This window comes from Manis pentadactyla, chromosome 16, assembly GCF_030020395.1.
Source record: "Manis pentadactyla isolate mManPen7 chromosome 16, mManPen7.hap1, whole genome shotgun sequence".
In the NCBI taxonomy this organism is placed as follows: Eukaryota; Metazoa; Chordata; class Mammalia; order Pholidota; family Manidae; genus Manis; species Manis pentadactyla.
This window is the reverse complement of record NC_080034.1, coordinates 60,410,403-60,428,813: the sequence shown is the minus strand read 5'-3', so window position 1 is coordinate 60,428,813 and position 18,411 is coordinate 60,410,403. Positions and strand designations below refer to the sequence as shown.

The 18,411-nt window shown below is 42.2% G+C and overlaps 1 long non-coding RNA gene across 2 annotated transcripts in view; it reads left to right on the top strand.

The window, feature by feature from the left end:
- LOC118914125 (uncharacterized) overlaps positions 1–15,907 on the top strand; it is a 125,050-nt gene extending 109,143 nt beyond the window's left edge. The window contains exon 4 of one of the 2 annotated variants that reach the window (XR_008994299.1): positions 15,697–15,907. This is a non-coding gene — a long non-coding RNA (uncharacterized LOC118914125). Of the gene's footprint in view, positions 1–9,411; positions 11,588–15,696 lie in introns of those variants that run through there. The other variant, XR_008994300.1, reaches the window with a different exon arrangement.
- The last annotated feature ends 2,504 nt before the right edge of the window (positions 15,908–18,411 follow it).

Genomic DNA, 18,411 nt, shown 5'->3' with positions numbered 1-18,411 from the left:
GATTTGGATTGTCTTGCCTCTTGTGTTTTTCACAGAATTTGTTTATCTGTTTACCTAGGGGCAGATTGTATAATTCACTTTACAGTGGGATTATAAGTGTTGGTTACCTGAAATGCCATGCACTACAGTCCTCATGGAAAGTTGGAGAGGAGCCAAAGAAAGCCACTAGTTTAAAACTGTGGTAGGTACTTGGCAATTCACAGACAGCACTAGCTACTGCTGATACAAGTAGTACAAAAGATTAATTATAATAAAGCCCTTATAATTCCATTTGGTCATGCTGTAATTAAAGTATATGCCATATAGCTTGGATATCTTACAGTTGCCAAAGGCCATGAGTGATGAGTGAGACTGGCAGTGGGTGGTAGGTCTTTAGTGATATGTGGGCATTTCTAGAAATAACGTTTCTTTTCTCCAATCTTGGAAAGGATATAGGAATAATTGAGAATTATATTGTTATTAAATGAGGTCTCTTGCCAAGTTCCTTTTGTGGCTGGCTGTAGTGACTAGGGAGAAGTCTGAAATAGTGATTTTCTAATCTATTCTTTAAGTTTGAAAAAGCATAGCTATTACTATAAATTTGTATTAGGAAAATTAAAATACCTACTGCACAGAAAATTAAGCTTAATAAAATATGCTTGTCAGAAAAGAATGGACTGTATGAGAATTGTCTTTATTTGATTTTGGTGACTGAGTGTAGGAGGTTCTTTTTCCCCCTTTTGGGCTCTATCAGATTGTGGGGCCTTGAACATTTATGTTTTTCATAAAACCCATGGCTTTTAGAAAATATAGGTTAACTTTGGGTAACGAATGAGCTTAAGTCTTCGGGTAACTGTGGGGTTTCTCTGAAGTTGTGAAAACACCGAGGATTTTGGATCTTTTAGATCAATGGCTGTATTAGTTTCCTGTGGCTGCTGTAACAGATTACCACTGGCAGCATAGATTAAAACAACAGAAATTTATTCTTTCACAATTCTGGAGGCCAGAAGTCAGCTCCTTCTAGAGGCTCTAGATAGAATCCAGTCCTCCCTCTTCAGTGGCTCCCGGTGTCTGTTGACCTGTGGCCATGTCACTCCAATCTCTGCCTCCATGGTCACATTCTCTCTCCTCCTCATTTTGTCTCTGATCTCCCTTTGCTTTTCTTTTACAAGAACACTTGTCATTGGATTTCAGATCCACCTGTACAGTCCGGAATGGTCTCCTCATCTTGAGATCCTTACCTTAGTTACATCTGCAAAGACCTTTTTTCCAAATAAAGTAACATTCACAGGTTCTAGGGATTAGGATGTGAACCTATCTTTTTGGGAGCTTCCATTCAGCCTACTACAGTGGCTTTCAAACTTGTTTTGAACTGCAGAAAGAAATGGATTTCACAGCATAACCTATCCCCATTGTATACAAAGAAATAAAGAGTTTTGCAAAACAATGCCTTCTCCCACCATGTGAGATGCACTCTGTTCTGTTCCATTCTATACCATATTACATTCCACTCAAACAGAGTCCTGATCTATGAAATTGATCTCATGGTCCATTAATGGTGTTGCCACCTACAGTTTTAGATCTCAGATGATCCTGGGTTGTATCAGAATGTCTGGCCTCTCTTGATTGGAGAATACTAGCTTGTTTTGGATTCCTCAGTGCTGGCTGGACTGAATGGGCTTTGAAGGAGTCGGTGGGGAGGTTGAAGGTATGAGCAAAATGCTACATTATTTGATGACTTCTTAATTATATTAAATGCAAATTATCAATATTTGCTGACATCTTTCCATGCATCTGGCATTGTGTTAGGCATGAGAACCATAAAAATCAATTATAGAAATCTACCTCTAGGCATTCTTTAAATTATTTTCTATGTTGTACCATACAAATTATTTTAAATTATATTCTTAATCACCAATTTCTCTGCCAAAGCAAATAGCTGTTTGTAAATGGAAATTTAGGTCCACTTAGTTACTTTACACATGTTCTTAAATACTCAAACTATAGTGTCCCACTGAAGCTACGTAAGTTCATGCTTCATAAATTATTTTAAGGGGATTTGCAAGCAACTGAAGGAAAGATATTTCAGAGGAGATAATAATCTAAATTTCTTCAAATTGTGTGGACATTTTAAGCACTTTGCAAGAGAGACTACAAATGTAAAAACAGTGACAAAAAAAATCTGCTTCCATTTCAAACAGGTGACGTAAGAGAACTAAAATCCATGATTAAGAAAAATGAAATTGTATAAATTATGGCAGAAATGCCTGTCATCACCCGTATTAGCTACTAAAATGCCTCCAGGGGGTTAGATTAGAAAAAGAAAATTACTTATCTGTAATTCTTATTCTCTTTAGGTAGCAATTATAATAGATATACACTCTTGGGTGTAAGTCATTGATGTGAGAACCAGGAGTAGGCTAGAAGTCAGCTAAAGAATTATAACCCTCAAGGAAGATGCACCCTGGGACATCAAGGGCGTAATGCATATGGAATGTCATTGCCCTCAAATATCATTCCTTTCTGACCATCAAAAAGAACTGGTGAATTTAGTCCCTCGGAAGAAAAGAATGACTGAGTGGATCTATTATTATTATTATCATATATTAAATGAATAAAGGTCTAGCCTTAGGCAAAATTTATGAATTGGGTCTACTCATTTTCTCTCTGTGCCTCTCTACCTACTTCCAAAATCTAATACTTACTCACTTGCCACTGCTTTTAGGAAATATCTCCTTATATTTATTTACACTGAAGGCAAGACACTCCTAGTAGAAAGAGCCTGGGAGAGAGAATCAGGAGCCATAGGCCTGGTGTGGTTTGGTTACCCATTTATAGTAGGGTGGATATCAGGTAAACCATGTTATCTCTTTGGGCTGAAACATCCCCGTTTTCTACAATAGAAGGATTGAAATAGGGAGTGTAATTTCTAGGAACGATTTCATCTCCATGATTCTAGGTGGAAAAGATGGCTAAACATCAGGCTAGTTTTAGACTAAATATTAAGCTAAAAATGTTACCCCGGAATATGGCATTTAAACTTGAGCAGAACTGAAGAAGTCTCAAGCCCACAGGAATGACGCCTGTCTTGAGGCATCCCCTGGGACACAGGAAAGTGCTTGGGGATTTGTGTCTGTTTGATCAGAACCTCTGTGATTATATAATGTGAGTGGCTGCTACACAAAACTCCAAGACTGGCCTAAGCCTATCTGAATGTAACCTGACTGGGGTATACTGCAGCTAAGAGCCTCTGGTTAAGCAAGAGCTTTTCAGAGGCTGCACTTCTCTGGGCCACGAGGGCAGTATTACTGCAGAGAAGTAATCATTCATGAATCAGCGTCCAAGAGAGTGAGGGCCATTTCCAGAAGTGGCTGCTTCCTGGCTAAGGGGTAACTTACACCAGGAGTGTTTTTTGTTTATTCATTTCTGATGTGTGCAGGGACCAGCTGCATGTGCCTCTTTGAACACAGAGAAAGGCATTTACACTGATCCTTCCTTCCCTTTGCCTTTGAGGCCATTCCAGGCCAGACTGAAGGGAGGAATGCCCAGATTCCACAAGATTTTAAAGGGAGCAAAAAGGCTTTCAGCCCTGGGCAGGTACATCCAGAGATTTGCTTGGGGGAACATGCTCAGGCGAGACTTTCAACAGCTCTGGCCTATACTCCTGACTAGATGACCCACTAACCAGTTTTCCTATTTGAACCTCTCGGAGACACCCCCCAAGATAGAGTTGCTTTGTATGAGTATCTGAGGTTCTCTGTAGCATGGCGGGAATACCTATGGTACAGCTGGTCCAGTTCACATTCTAAGAATTCAAAGTGGCTCTGTAACCTAAGGCCTGAATGAGGAATCCAGAGCCATTCCTTTGACTCAGCTGTTTGGAGCGATGGCCGATGATGACCACTGATCCCTCATAGTCTTAACAGTGAGGCCACAAGAGGCAGCAGGCAGGAATGAGGGATGGGAGGTAGGGCATTTAGCTCTATCCAGAATACACCAGAAGGCCACATGACATGATTAGGCTCTTCTAGTTGCCCTTTTCTCTATCATTTTCTTTCTTACTTCTAATAACTTTGGAACAGCTTCATAGCAACTCTGACCCTGTGTTCCTTTTATATCTGGGAAGGAAAGGATTAAGCAGCAGGTCTTCAACCCATCCTTTCCCTTTACTACAGGGTTTTGGAAGTTGGGGAATATCCCCGGAAAAAGGGAAAGTCAGGTAACTCAGTCTAATTTCCTTGTAAACCTGGTAATGGCAGACGGTCTGGCAAATAACGTAATGGAATTTGACAGCAGGAGAGTCCTTATCTATGGGATGTTTTTAGCAGGATGTAACTGGTTGCCTAGGATGGCGCATTATAAACTGACAGGGAACGTATGCATTTATGGAGTATTGCTCCCTGCAAAAAGATGCACAGACTATCTGAGGAAAAATGGATGTGCTGTACAGAAGATGGAACTCTTCTGCAGGTGATAATGAACTATACACATTGCTTAGAAATGTCGCATGTTAATCTAAGCCAGAGAGCATCTGGTGGGATGAGAAGGACCTGGAGAGCTTCAGTGGCAATTCCAGACCTCTGGCTGCGTCTGTGTGAATCTTGATGACTTGGATCCTTAAAATGACCAGTAAAGCTTGACACTGAGTAGAATTTCGCATGCATATGGCACTGGTTTGACAAGCTCATCCTTTGTGTACCTCAATTACTTCTTTGGTGGTAGCTTCTTTTCTTAGTTTTTCCGAAGTTGCATTTAATAAGTTGCTCCCTTCCTTCCTTCGTCCAATTACTCATTCAACATATTTTTAGTATACACCTACTACAGATCAGGCATTGTTCTAAGTGTGGGGGATATTGAAGTGGATAAGACAGTGGAAAAATCCCTGACTGTGTGGGGCTTACCTTCCATTGGGGGAGATGTGCAATAAATAGTAGTAGAAAAGTTAAATTGTGTCTTATGGTAGAAAGTTGTAAGTGCTGTAGGAAGAAGAGAAAAGCAGAATAAGAAAGATGCCTGATGCAGTGGAAGGTAACAACTTCAAATCAAGTGGCTAAGGTAAGCTTCCATGAGAAAATGTCATTTGACCAAATGCCAGAGGACATGAGGAAGTGGAGTGTGTGGGTATTTGGGAGGAGGGCGCTGTGGACAGGGAGGGGCAGGAAAGGTGGGAGCCTGTCTGAAGCACAGATGTGTCCTGTGTGTCTGGACTTCTCACGATCACTTTTGGTCTCAGTGAGGACCAGTTGAGGAACAGCCTCTCTCTTCTAGAGTTTGTTCAGTTTAATCCAGCTATACAATGACCACTTACTGAATATCTATAATATTCCAGACACTGTGCTAATTGCTGGAGATATAAAGCTGAGTGAGGCATATGCTTGCCCTTGAGAGGTTCATGGTCTGTTGGGCAGACAGACGCACAAATTTATGAATGGTAACAAATATGATCTATGTTATCATCTGGCATGGATTACATGGTGACAGAACACAGAAGAGGGAAAATTCAGCTCTTTTGGGGTCAAGACAGATTTCAAAGGGGGACACAGAGTTTTTCCCAGGGTTTACTGGATGTTACTGAGTCTCCAACTTTTGCTCTGTGTTGCCTTGACAATGTTAGGGCCACTCCACCCTTTTCCTGCAGGGTCTACTCAAAAGACAAGTATGGTTCAGAACTGAAGCAAACGGCTCGTTGCTCCCACTGCATGCTGGGCTTCCCACAAACCCAACTTCCTAGGGAACATCTGAGAGTGAAGTCAGCTTGACATGAGCCAGATGGGCTCTGAGCTTGAGTGTGCCCCCCTTTCTGGTGTGGGGCAGAAAGGCAGTCCTTAGGTGTAAGCTGATAGGCTTCATGCTGCACTTCTTCAGCATTTAAGGAAGGCTGCTCGCACATCTGCAGTCCTCCTCACAGCTGTGCAAATGGCACAAAGACTGAGGCCAGCGCTCAGTGACCTGTGATCACACATCCTTAGAGCCTTCCTGAGCTAATTTCGTGGACAATAACCCCTAACAGAGAGTTTAGAAAGGGCATCAGGATGAACCTCACCTTTTAAACTAACTTTAAGCTACTCTTTGGAGCCGTTCACTGAGCTCACTCAAACTGTTACCTGGTAGTTTCCCCTCTGCTACTGAATGCAATTCAAATTCCTTGTCTCAACTGTTTCTCTTCTTTCTCTTCCCCCTACTCCCCTTTTCCTCCCCTCTGCCTCAAACTGCCCAAACTATTTTTCACTCTTTGCTTTGATGGCAACCAGTATAAATAAAGCCAGAGAGGGAGCAGGTATTCCGGGAGAGGGGTGAGGTCACGGAGCTGCCCTTTGAGCGTGCTGCTGGGAGCTCATGAAGTCAGACGGACAGCCTATTTCATGCCCAACATCCCCGCGCTGTTATCCTGGCCTCAGGCAATAGTTTTGTTTTCACTGTTGTTCAGCTCCCTGGAATGTGAGGCCCTTTTGGAGGCTTGCATCTGTCCAACTGTGTCTGGGTAGCCTTCGTCCTGACGAGGAGAAAGGAGCAGGGGTGGGAAGGGAAGGGTGACTGAATCGAGCCCACGGGGAGAAAAGGGCTTTGCGGACGCCAGGGCTCAGCAGCTTTGTCTCTGAGATCCGTGACCCTATTTCATCAGTAGGGATGGATTTGCTTGCAAATGTAGCTTCTTGTTTGGGAGCTGTTGATCCAAAACATTAAAGCTTTTAGTTTGGGCTGCTCTTAAGGGAAAATTATTATTAACTTGTGTAACTGGGTGCCTAAAGCAATCCAGGATTTAAGCAACCAGGGCTTCTGAATTCTGATCCTAGATGCCTGAATAAAAATGAGAAAAATCAAATGAGAGAAAGAAATGAACATACATTGACTGCCCTTTATGTGCCAGAAATTTTACCTACTTTTCTTATTTAATTGTGTCATAGCGGCCTTCTGAGCTGGTGCTGTGGTTCTCATGTCACAGATGCCAAAGTGAGGGTGGTGGGGAAGAGGAAGGAGGGCCCGGAGCCAGGGAGGGCCCAGGTGGCTTCACACAAACCGTCTGCCCAGCTGCGGTGCCAGGAAGAAGGGCTGGTGCTTACTGACTTTGGGGAAGTGTACACGCTCTGTTTTAGTGTGAGCAATTCACATGCACTCTGATCTGACTGCACTGTTAGGTGAGCCTGAATGCAGGGGCACTGGGAGAGAGAGGATGGCGTGCATAGAAAACCTACCAAGAAAGTGGGATGTGCTAGGCAGTTCTTCATCTGTCTTTTTTTGCTCCCTTCTTCTTCCTTCTCCCTCCCTCTCTCCCTGCCTTTCTTCTTTCATCTCTCCCTCTCTTTGTCTCTTTCTTCCCTCTTTCCTTCCTTCTTTTCTTTTTCTCCTTTCCCCCTCCCTCCCTTACTTTGTCTATTTCACTACATTTCGGGAGATGGTGGACAATGACCCAGCTCCTGCCCCTGATGAGTTTCAGGGCATCTGAGCAGATGGCCATGTCGGCCAGCTGCTGGGATGTCCTATGCAGCAGTTCTGCAAATATATGAGGGAGCCGGTCATTTTGCCTGGGGAAGTGAGGAGATGATAAAGAGAGGAAGTGGCTTTGTATCTGGCCTCGAGTGCTGGGCAAACATTTACTTTCATTCTAAGAGAAATGAGTGTGCTCTTTATGTTTGGGACACAGTAGGGCCAGGATGGCTGGATTTCAAGGGTGGTGTGAGGGCTGAGGCTGGGAGGGTAGTCCTGTTATCCACCTTTCTTTTCAGTAAGTGGGCCTATGTGACTGGGTATGGGAACATATTTCTCTGGTTGTTCCTAAGTTGGAAGCTGTCAGTTATTAATTAAGTCCTGAGCACATGGAAAAGATTATTACTGGGTTTATTGTTTGGCTTCCTGGATTGTTACTAGACATAGTATTCTGGCTTTTTCTAAGTCTGACTTCTAGATGGTAGGCTGGCTTCCTGAGCTGGTTACTGTGGATAATGGGTCAGTTTCCTGAGCTGGTTGCTACCTGTTGCAGGCAAGAGATTTAATTTTATATATTGTCTGGCCAGGGTCTACTTGTACCTACAGGCTCTCAGTCCATACCCATGAAAGATGCATTGGCTTCTGGATTTCTTGTTGGCACTAAGAATAGGGTCTTTTTGGTAAACACACAAGCCTGTGGGATAGAAAAGGTGTAGGAAGAGCTGCCCAGGGGCGGAAATGGGCATGGCCCAGGCGTGCCAGGTGCTCAGCCCAGTGCCAAGCAGGAGGGGCCAGGAGGGAGCTGAGTTCCAGGCTGCTGCTCCTCAGGGTTGCATCCCCTGCAGGAAGGGACACCTTTTTAAGGCTCAGGGTATAGTTAGGACGTCCCTGAAGATGGGTTTTGGCATCTAGGTTTCTTTGGATAGACAGTAGTTTGGGCTCTGTCCCAAAGAAACGCCTGGCCTGGAGCTGGGTCCCTCACAGGTGCGGTAGGAATGGGCCACGAGGAGAAAGGAGACTTCATTTTGATGAGCCATTGAAACAGATAGCTAGCTGCAAGCTGTTTAACAGAAAAGGGACTCTCCTCTTCTCTGCCCTCCCCAAATTCTACAAGGCTTGACTGGACAGGGGAATCTTTTTTGTTTTCTTAACTAGTATCAGGTTTCCTACTTAGGTAGTTGGGTAAAATAGTCAAAATATTTTTAGAGTGGCAATAAATGGTTTTACAATATACTTACTGTTTATAAGGAAGGTCAACGTACTGGGAGGTTTGACGGCTCTGACAGTTGCAGAGCGGTCAGCGTTCCTTTCAGAGTTTTGTTAAAATGCATTAATCCTAGTCACAAAGCCAGTGTAAAATTTTAGTGGCTTCTGTAACTCGCCTTTTTTTATGTTCTGTGTCTGAAGCTCTTGGGAGCCCGTGGAATCTGACAGCTAAGCGTATTCGCTTCTGTGAACTGTGCATGCGGCCATGTGCACCTACTGGCAGGGAAGAAGAGAGATGGGGGGGGGGAGGAAAGTATAAATTTCACCTTTTACATAATTACTGGAGTGAAATAAAATGATATTACTAATGTTTTGGGAGACTTTTTCATTTAAGTTGAAGGTTTTTTTTTTTTCCCCCAACCAAATGGTATCTTTTTACACAGAAAAATCTAACAATTGAAAAAATTAATTGAAGATGAGAATTTCCAGTCTTTAAGAGGCAAGAATGAAGATATATAATGAAAAAAATGAAGATATATAATCAACTTTTTTTTTTTTGCAGGATCAAGGAGTAAGTTTTAAATTATTGGCATTCTCTTTAATAGTCCATGGCAAATAACATAGTTTAATGACCTTAATGATATAAATTCTTGTGAATTAACAATGTGCTAGAAAATTATGAAGAAGTTCTCATTAAACAGACACAACCAATTTTGAGAGATGATTACAATTCTGCAGAAGTTCTTTTAAAAGCATCTGTAAAGTATGGCTGCAACGATTTTTTTTCTTATCTCTGTTAAGGTTAATGCATAATTCCTGAATGATGAAGGCACAAATGATGCACTGAAATGGAAAATTCAGCTCCTGATTCTCTGTCCAGAGAAACATTCCTGCAAGCTCACCTCGGAGATTTTCATGGCAGCCAACAGAGAGAGTGGCCGAGGAAGAGAAAAATGACGAGGCTTACCCGGCTCACAAGGCAAATGACATCTATTTTGTGCTTATTTTGCATCATCACCGAACTTTGTTTCTTAAAACAGGACAGTCTCCATCAGATCTGAAAATTAGAAAAGTGAAAATATTTTTCAAAAAATTCCTAAAATCGCTATGTTATACTACCGGTGTGCAGTGCGGTTCTCCCACTCCCGTTCTTCCTATAACGCCGTGCTCTTGTCTGTTTTTAGTCAAGTGGGGGTAATCCACCTGTCTCCTGTCTGGTCTATTAGAAAATTCACTGGAAGTGAGTGAGTGACAACTTAAAAATTTCAGTTAAAAAATCTATTGACTGTCTATTACCTTATCTCGGAGCCATGAATATTAGTGGAGGAGCAATGTAATACAGTCCCCACTCTCACGTGGCTGATGCACTGAGAAGTTCTGGAAGCAGGCATAGAAGCAATTCTAAGTCAGTACTACCAGTTTTATGATGGCAGGAATAGAGGGTGCAGGGGAAACACGGGACTTTTACCCAAATATAGAAGGGTCACGGTCTTTGTCTTTAAAATTTTCCTTTGCATTATTGTTTAATTTTAAAATTATACAACTTTTTAAAGTCTAAATTTAAAAACTTCAAAATTAGAGAATGGGATGATTATTGGTAATGTTCTGTGATCTCATTTTTTTCTTTTGTCTTTTTGCTTGACCTACAAATCCTTCTCTCTGTATCTTTTTCTCTCATATTATAACCAAGTTATATTTGCAAACTAGAATGCATCTTTATTTTTCTCCATTCTCAGATTAATTATATACAAACTTATATTTATGCACATGTAGGGAATTTTGGTCATTAGGTTATATAGAGATAGATTATAGGGTCCTAGGATCTGATCTTAGAATTTGAACTAGGAAGTTTGTTCTTAGGCCATCTGGTGTGGAATAATCTCTGGTAACTTTTACTTCATTCATTCTAACAGAATAAATAAAGGCGTGCTCAACCTAGCTTTAATCATGGCTAAAACTGGTAAGTAAAAAGAGGAGCTAATTTTCCCCCCGGTCTACATATTGCCTTATTGCTAGTTGGACTGATATTTTGTTGTTCAGAATCAGGCTGAATTTGCTGACTGTATTAACATCCTCTAGGAATTGTCTAAATAAGTGGTTCTGATACTCTTGCACACTGGTAGGGAATAAACCCCAAATTTAGCTGGGCTGTATCCTACCCCTTAAAGAGATGACAATGGAGCTTCCTGCTTGGGATTAATGATGTTCAGATTCGGTGGTGTCTTATCAGTGCTTTGCTGTTCTTCATATTGATTCCAGCAGTAACTCCTAATCTTACTAGAGAGTGAACAGCTTTCCTGTCCACTCCTTTAGCACCACTCAGAGAGAGAAAAGCAAGCTCGAGTGACAGTCCATCCCTGTCACTTCAGGACAGCTGTCAGTACTGTGCAGAGCTTTACAGAGCTCAAACTTCCAAGTACTGTTTACAAATTGGGCCACCCATTTCATGGTGCCTGGTGGTTAGTTATGCAGCTAACCAACCCAGGGAGATCTTGAGAAGGTTCATAGAAAATTCATTTTTATTCACAGCCTACTGGTACCCCTACCAGCAGTAAGAATTTGTGATTGAATGCTGATTGTTGGAGTACCTTACCTGCCAACTTCATCCAGTGAGTTCTGCACAAATGGTTCTCAGGGGGCAACACGAGCTGTGCAGGAGTTTGGGTGTGTGGGTTAGTGAAGTGGGGAGGAGGCTAGCAGGGAGACAGGGGATGTAGAGAAGGCAGGGAGGAAGAGAAGGGATAGGATGAGGCCCTCCTAGAATATTGGCTTCCATTGGAGAAGAGAGACAGTCTCTCTCTGGATCCTGTAATCGTGGGGATGGGAAGAGTCCCCAGTTTGGCTCTGAAAATGACCTGAGTGAAGTGTGGAGACCGAAAGCACAACCAATGGGATGGCCAGAGGATGCTGTGAGACCCAAGGGGGATGGTCTGGTAAGTGGGGGTGAAACTCAGTTATTAGAGCAAAGAGTTACTTCTTTGGGGCCTCTTGGGGGTAATTTGTGGGAAGCCATAGGCCTTTTTGGTGGGTATCACATGCCTCCTCAAACACACACGCACCCCCCTTCCCTGTTACTGGGCTGTAATGCATCCAGATCATGCGTTACGAAATGGTCACTGATGTCTGTGAAGACAGATGCTATAAACATTCTCTTGGAAGTTGGTTTTTCCTTTGGGAACCGCACAAAGGTCCTCCCATGGGAGGTTTATAGCTGGTATTCCCTTTTGCTTTAAGTTGGTTTTTCAAGATGAGATTAGATGATAAAGTTCTGACATCCTTAAAAATCAATCTTTAATAACTTTTTATTTTAGACTATTTATAGATTTCCCTTCTACATATTTTATTTTCCTGAGACCATTTTTATGGGCTTTTGAAGCTTAAAAAAATAAACCTCTGAATGACTGACCCCATCTTTTGCATGGCATTCCAGTGATCTTTTTTTTAGCATGGCCTCAGGCTCCAACAGTCTGGCTGTGATAAAGTAGCTCTAGAGATGCTAACATTTTATTTAAACACAAGGTGGGGGACTACTCCAAGTGTGATGATCTGTTTTCCTGACCAGTAAGGTCTGTCAGGAGCTGATAAGTGGCCACTACCCTTTCCCATGTGGGTTCTGAACCAGCCGAGACACAAGGGTCTGATAAGGGCCACTGAGGAAGCTTTATTGATGGTAAAACTGGATCGGAGGATATAGGATAGTGTTAAAGCAAGGAACAGTCCTCCTATTTCTCCTTTTTGAAATGGACTGGCTTCACCAGCCAGTCACATATTGAACAGCTGGGGACCTACAGGCATCCTGGCAGGGACAGGCTGTTTTCCACTTGGAGAAGAATGCGTGTGCTGTGGGCAGGTGAGACTGAGAAAGAGAGCCCGGAAGGGGCTGGGCTAAAATGCTCAGGACCTCCTTCCCAAGCTCACCGTTCAGATGAGTCACTCTTTGCTGAGTGGGCAGCTAGTGAAAGGTAGCTAATCTTCCCAAATACTTCCAGAAGGCTGGAAGCCCCAACTTCTTATGGCTCAGCAAGAACACTTGGAAGGGACCGGCCTCTGTGGCATGGGAGTGTCCTGGTCTATCTACTTCAATGTTAGGGCTGCCGAACGTAATATGGACACAAATTCAAAGGGATTCTCAATCCTCTAATAACAATAAATGGGAAATTCTAAAGTTCAGGAAAGAAAATTCTGATCCATGTGGAGAATGAATCAAATAGGTATAACTTGATTCATAATTACTTTTGCAGCACTTATCAGAGCTCTTTTACCTTAGGCTGCCAGATTTAGCAAGTAAAAAAACTAGTATCTTATTTGGCAATTCTACCTTCACCCCATCAGTAATATTAGCATTTCTACCCAAATATGTCATGATTACTTTTTAAAAGCAACTCCATTGGGGTATGATTCACATACTATGTAAGTCACCCCTTTATAGTGCATAATTTCATAGCTTTTTATGTGTAAGGGGTTGTGCATCCATCACCACAATCAATTTTAGAGCCATTTCATTAGCCCAAGAAGCTACCCGGTGTCCCTGAGCCCTCTCCTTCCAAATCCCCACTCCACTAATTTACTTTCTGTCACTATAGATTTCCTCATTCTGGCATCTTGTATAAATGGATCCACACAATATTTGTCTATTTGCATCTGACTGTTTAACTTTGCATGATGTTGTCAAGGTTCATCCACACTGTATCCTGTGCAGAATTCCATTCCCTTTTAAGGCTGAATCATATTCCATCCTGTATATGCCACATTTTGTTTACCCATTCATCTGTTGATGGACACTTGGGTCATTTCTACTTCTTGGCTATTGTGAATAATGTTGCTACCAACACGACTACACAAGTATCTGTGCAAGTCCCATCTTCAGCCTTCTTGGGTAGATACCCAGAAGGGGTATATATTGCTGAGCTATGTAGTAACTTCATGTTTAATCATTTGAGGAAATGCTATGCTTATTTTTAAGCAACATATTTTTAATCTATGGTTTTAATTGTGAAAAAAATAAGTGCAACAAATCTTTCAAATGCCTGTCCATGCCTCTTGGTTTTCTAATTGGGTAATGGACACAGGATGCTATGAGAAGCTTCCTTATTACCTGCCCTCTTAGCTCTAATAGAAAGGACAAAAAAATACATTGAAGTTATCTTTCTATAAAATAAAAAGCAGAACAAGAAGGGAAGTTCCTTGCAAATTTACAAAAAAAAGAAAAGAGCTGATGGTATATTTTTGAGGAATACTGAAAATCCTTCAAGCCCAGGAATATTTATGAACTTTCAAGTCCTTGCTTGATCCCTGATACCAAAACACAGTCAAAGTATTTTTAATAGTTTTAAAATTAAAACCCCAAGAATCCTTCACAGAAATTTCGACATTAAGCCAGTCTCTCCTTGTCTTGCCCCTTGAATCATTTATTTAAGCGGCAATAATAAAAGGTGTCAGCAATTCAGTTGTGAGCTCTGGAAGATTTCTGTGCGTGTTGACCTTTAAACGTTTGCGTCTTGACAGGTGGGCTGTTCTTAACGTTTCCTGTGAGATATGGTGCGGCCAAGGGGTCAGGCATGCTAATGATAAAATTACCATTTACCTTTTACCTCAGCAGGCCCAGTGCCTGACATTATAAATGTAGGTAACCTTTCACCTGAAGTTCTCTTCCTCTTGCTCTGTTAGAGATTCTGTCAGGATGAACCTGCTCATGGCGGTGGAAGACTTATAGGAGGAAAAGGCCTGGATTTCATGCTTTGCTTCCCCCTTTGGATTCCTTTTTGGGGGTGCCTTTTCTTGCTCACTCCGTCTGGATAAAACAGTACCTGTTCTTGGGGGGGTGGGCCTGGGGGTGGGAGAGGAGGCCTGCTTCATCCTCTCCTTTCTTGACGTTTCTGAATCACAGCCACCACTCGAGTTCTTTCTCCAAAGCTGCAGGTATTAATGAGCTTTCATCTGTAAGGGCTGTCCCTTCCTGCTGGTGCCAATAGAATGGCATTTCAGTGCTACTGGGTACGGGGTACGGTTAAGCAATTAGGGGGCTTGGTGGCAATTTACAGAGATGCACGTTTCACGTTGGTGCAGAAGAAAATATAAGCCCTCAGAAGGGCACTGGTAATAGAAGGGGCCTGCAGGGGAAGATAACAGTGTGGGGGAGTCATCGCAAGTTAATGAAAAAATGATGTTAAGGACAACTTCCTGGTCATTTGATGCTGCAGATGTTGTATTTTTATGTATTTATTGGTTAGTCTTTAAGGTGTCATGGCATGATCGAATTCTCTAGAAATAGCACCTAACTAAATATCTGGAGACTCTGGACTGTGCTGATGTTAAAATCAGAATGCTTTCATTATTAGGAGGTGAGATTCATTATTGAAAGTTTATTTTCTGGTGTGTTGAGACTGCAGAGCATAACAGGGAAAGAGAAAAAGGAAGAGAGAGAGAGAGAGAGAGAGAGAGGGCGGAGAAAAGGAAGGAAGACGGGAGAGAAGGAGGGAAGGAGGGAGGAGGACAGGAAGGAAAGAAGGAAAGCTTTATTTTCCACTTCTGGTCTCATTTCATTGGAAGCCTGTCCAGAGCAAGAGCCCCAGGATTCTCTTCCTTCTTTCTGCACCCTAAGAAGAGAGAGCAAGTGCCTCCTTGTCCCTGTGAGGAGCTCCTGATGTGTGGGGGGCTCTCCTGCATCCCAATCCTCGTTTGCACCCTGGGAGGGATGAGTAGCAGGGACCACCCAGTGATTCCTGGCCCCTGCAAAGGTGTCTGTCACTGAGACCCTCCCTCCAACTCTAACGACATCCCGCCTGGTGGTTATAAGAATACTTTGTAAACAATGATTATTAGGAACCCAGGAAGTACTGCCTGGTTGCCTAATGTGTTCATTTAGCTCAAAAGTTGGTACCCTGTGATTGTCATATGGAGTAAATATTCAGCCACAAAATCTCATTAAAGATATGTTCTAGGGAGGAAATATAAATTTTTTTGAGCATATGTGGCATATTCAAACAAAAGCTTGTGCTAATGAAATTATTCTTATGTAATTAATATATTAAATAACACCCCAGGTTGGCTCCACATGTTTGGACTGATAATTTTTATTCTTTCCAGGAATCGAGAGAATTCTCTTTCAAGATTTGTACCCCAAATAGCGCCAGAGCTTGCTGACTTTGGAATGATTGCTGTGTAAGAGGCAGAGCCACGGCATCCTCTTCAAGGAAATCCAGTCTTCCTATTCTTCCTCTCTGAGCTGGTGCCAGGACTGAGCGCACAGGAAAAACCTTCTCTCGCAATTCCTGACCTCAAATCCAGTGTGCTGATGAGGTCCCGGCACGGACCTCATTCAGGCTGACTGAACTGGCAGAGTCATTTCCCAGCTTATCAGATCACATTCCCCTTGTCTTGCTTTATTTTTCGAATCAGTCCCACCTCAGGAGACCAGAATCACAAGAATCCCATTTCCAGTAGACAAAGGGCTCAGTCATGCATTCAGTCATCCATTTTTCCTCACCCTTGCCTGGGTCTAGAGTGACAATGGAATGAGACAGGAGTTTTGTGTCAAATATTGCTCAAGGTTGGACCTTCTAGACTTGCTCATTGGCCTAGGGGAGTGCGATTGAGCAGGTGTTGGGGTAGGGAGCAGCGGAGCTAAGTATACTTGATATCTTTGATGCATTTCCTTTTTCCCTTTATACCTTTAAACCATGCCTCCAAATTATTTCATTCATTTTACTTAGAAAGGAGCCCTAGCTAAGAAAAGAACTGAAGTCATGGTTTTATCCTTGGTGAGAAGTCTAGTTAAGATTTGTGGGAGAAGCAAGGATTCCAAAGAACCCTTGTTTATCTCGTCCACGGCTGCTGTGCTTGCTCTGTTCTCTTTCCTGTGCTCGTGCCTGTTGGACACAGCTGTGTTCGTACCCAGCAAGGCCACATCTTTCCCTCACTGAAGAGGCAGAAGAGTCAAACTGTATGTATGGCGTCAGCAGAGAAGAGAGTCTTTCTCAGTGTAAGTGAATGATGTCTCCTGGAACAAGGTGGGTTTCTAAGCACTTGGGATAATGTTGCCTCTTCCAGAGAATCCTGCATGGTGTGTGTGTGTGTGTGTGTTTGGGGGGTGGGGGAGAGAGAGAGAGATTTCTTTTTTTTTTTTTTTGAGAGGGCATCTCTCATATTTATTGATCAAATGGTTGTTAACAACAATAAAATTCTGTATAGGGGAGTCAATGCTCAATGCACAATCATTAATCCACCCCAGGCCTAATTTTTGTCAGTCTCCAATCTTCTGAAGCATAACAAACAAGTTCTTACATGGAGAACAAATTCTTACATAGTGAATAAGTTCTTACATGGTGAACAGTGCAAGGGCAGTCATATCACAGAAACTTTCAGTTTTGATCATGTATCATGAACTATAAACAATCAGGTCAAATATGAATATTCGTTTGATTTTTATACTTGATTTATATGTGGATACCACATTTCTCCCTTTATTATTATTATTATTAATAAAATGCTGAAGTGGTAGGTAGATGCAAGATAAAGGTAGAAAACATAGTTTAGTGTTGTAAGAGAGCAAATGTAGATTATCAGGTGTGTGCCTGTAGCCTATGTGTTAATCCAAGCTAGACATGGGCAATAAAACATCCACGTATGCAGAAGATTTCTCTCAGAACAGGGGGGTGAGGTTCTAAGCCTCACCTCTGTTGATCCCCAATTTCTCCCCTGATGACCACCTGCGACTGTGCCTGTCTTAGGTTGTTCCTCCCTTGAGGAATCTTACCCATCTCTGGCTAACCAGTCATCTTCCAGGGCCATACAGGGAAATGTAAAGTTGGTAAGTGAGAGAGAAGCAATATTGTTTGAAAAGGCTAGCTTTTTACTTCTTTGCATATTTATGCCCTGTAGCTTCTATGCCCAGCATTTGTCTTGAGGTATCTTTAGCACTTGGAGGAATTATGATACTCGGTAAATTCGATATTAGGCACGAATTCTATTTAAGGGTTGTAATTAGGAAGGAAGAAGAAAAGCTATAGAAGTAGCAGACAGCAGAAAACATGGGAAGATTGATTATTTCTTTGACATATCTTCTTGTAGAGTAACTTCAGCATGTATAGGTTTTAAACTACTACTTAAATTGCACACACACATTAACATAATAGGAATACAGTTACATAACCAAAGCAGATCTATAATTACCAGCCATCTCCAGTGAAACCAAGAAAACCAATTAGGCATCCTAGGCATTTGTGAAAATTTATCTATGATATGATGGATATTGTCCAACTGTACTTGAACAGTCTGAGAGTAATCAGACAAATTAAAACAACCCATTCCTGGGAACTGTTCACATCCCATATGTTCTTTTAATAGTAGATAGTCTGTAGTTGTAAGATTTTGGAGCACTACAACTTGCACTTCTCCTAATTCTTGGTTGAGTTCCAACAGTATAGATCCAGTCAAATTTGTTGTTTTACTGTATGCACAGGCCAGCTTAGATATCTCCTTCTTCATTCCCATGGCAAGTCCAGGAACTGGTGGGATGAGTGCATCTACAGCTGTAGCAGTGCGTGGATCTTTGTTGGGGTTTTTTGATGATCATCTTCTGGCATGAGTCTTCCAGAGAGTGCTGATGCTGGAAGTTCTTCTTCATATCGTATCTTAGTTCATTTTCAGGGTAGCCAAATTAGGCTCTGATCCTCTGTATAAACACAAACAGACCCTTTGCCTACACTTTGATATGCCCTTTATACTATTGTGTAGAACTCCTTGGAGGTCACCACACAGGAACTGCTTTTTTTTTTTAAGAGAAAGGAATATTATCAGAAA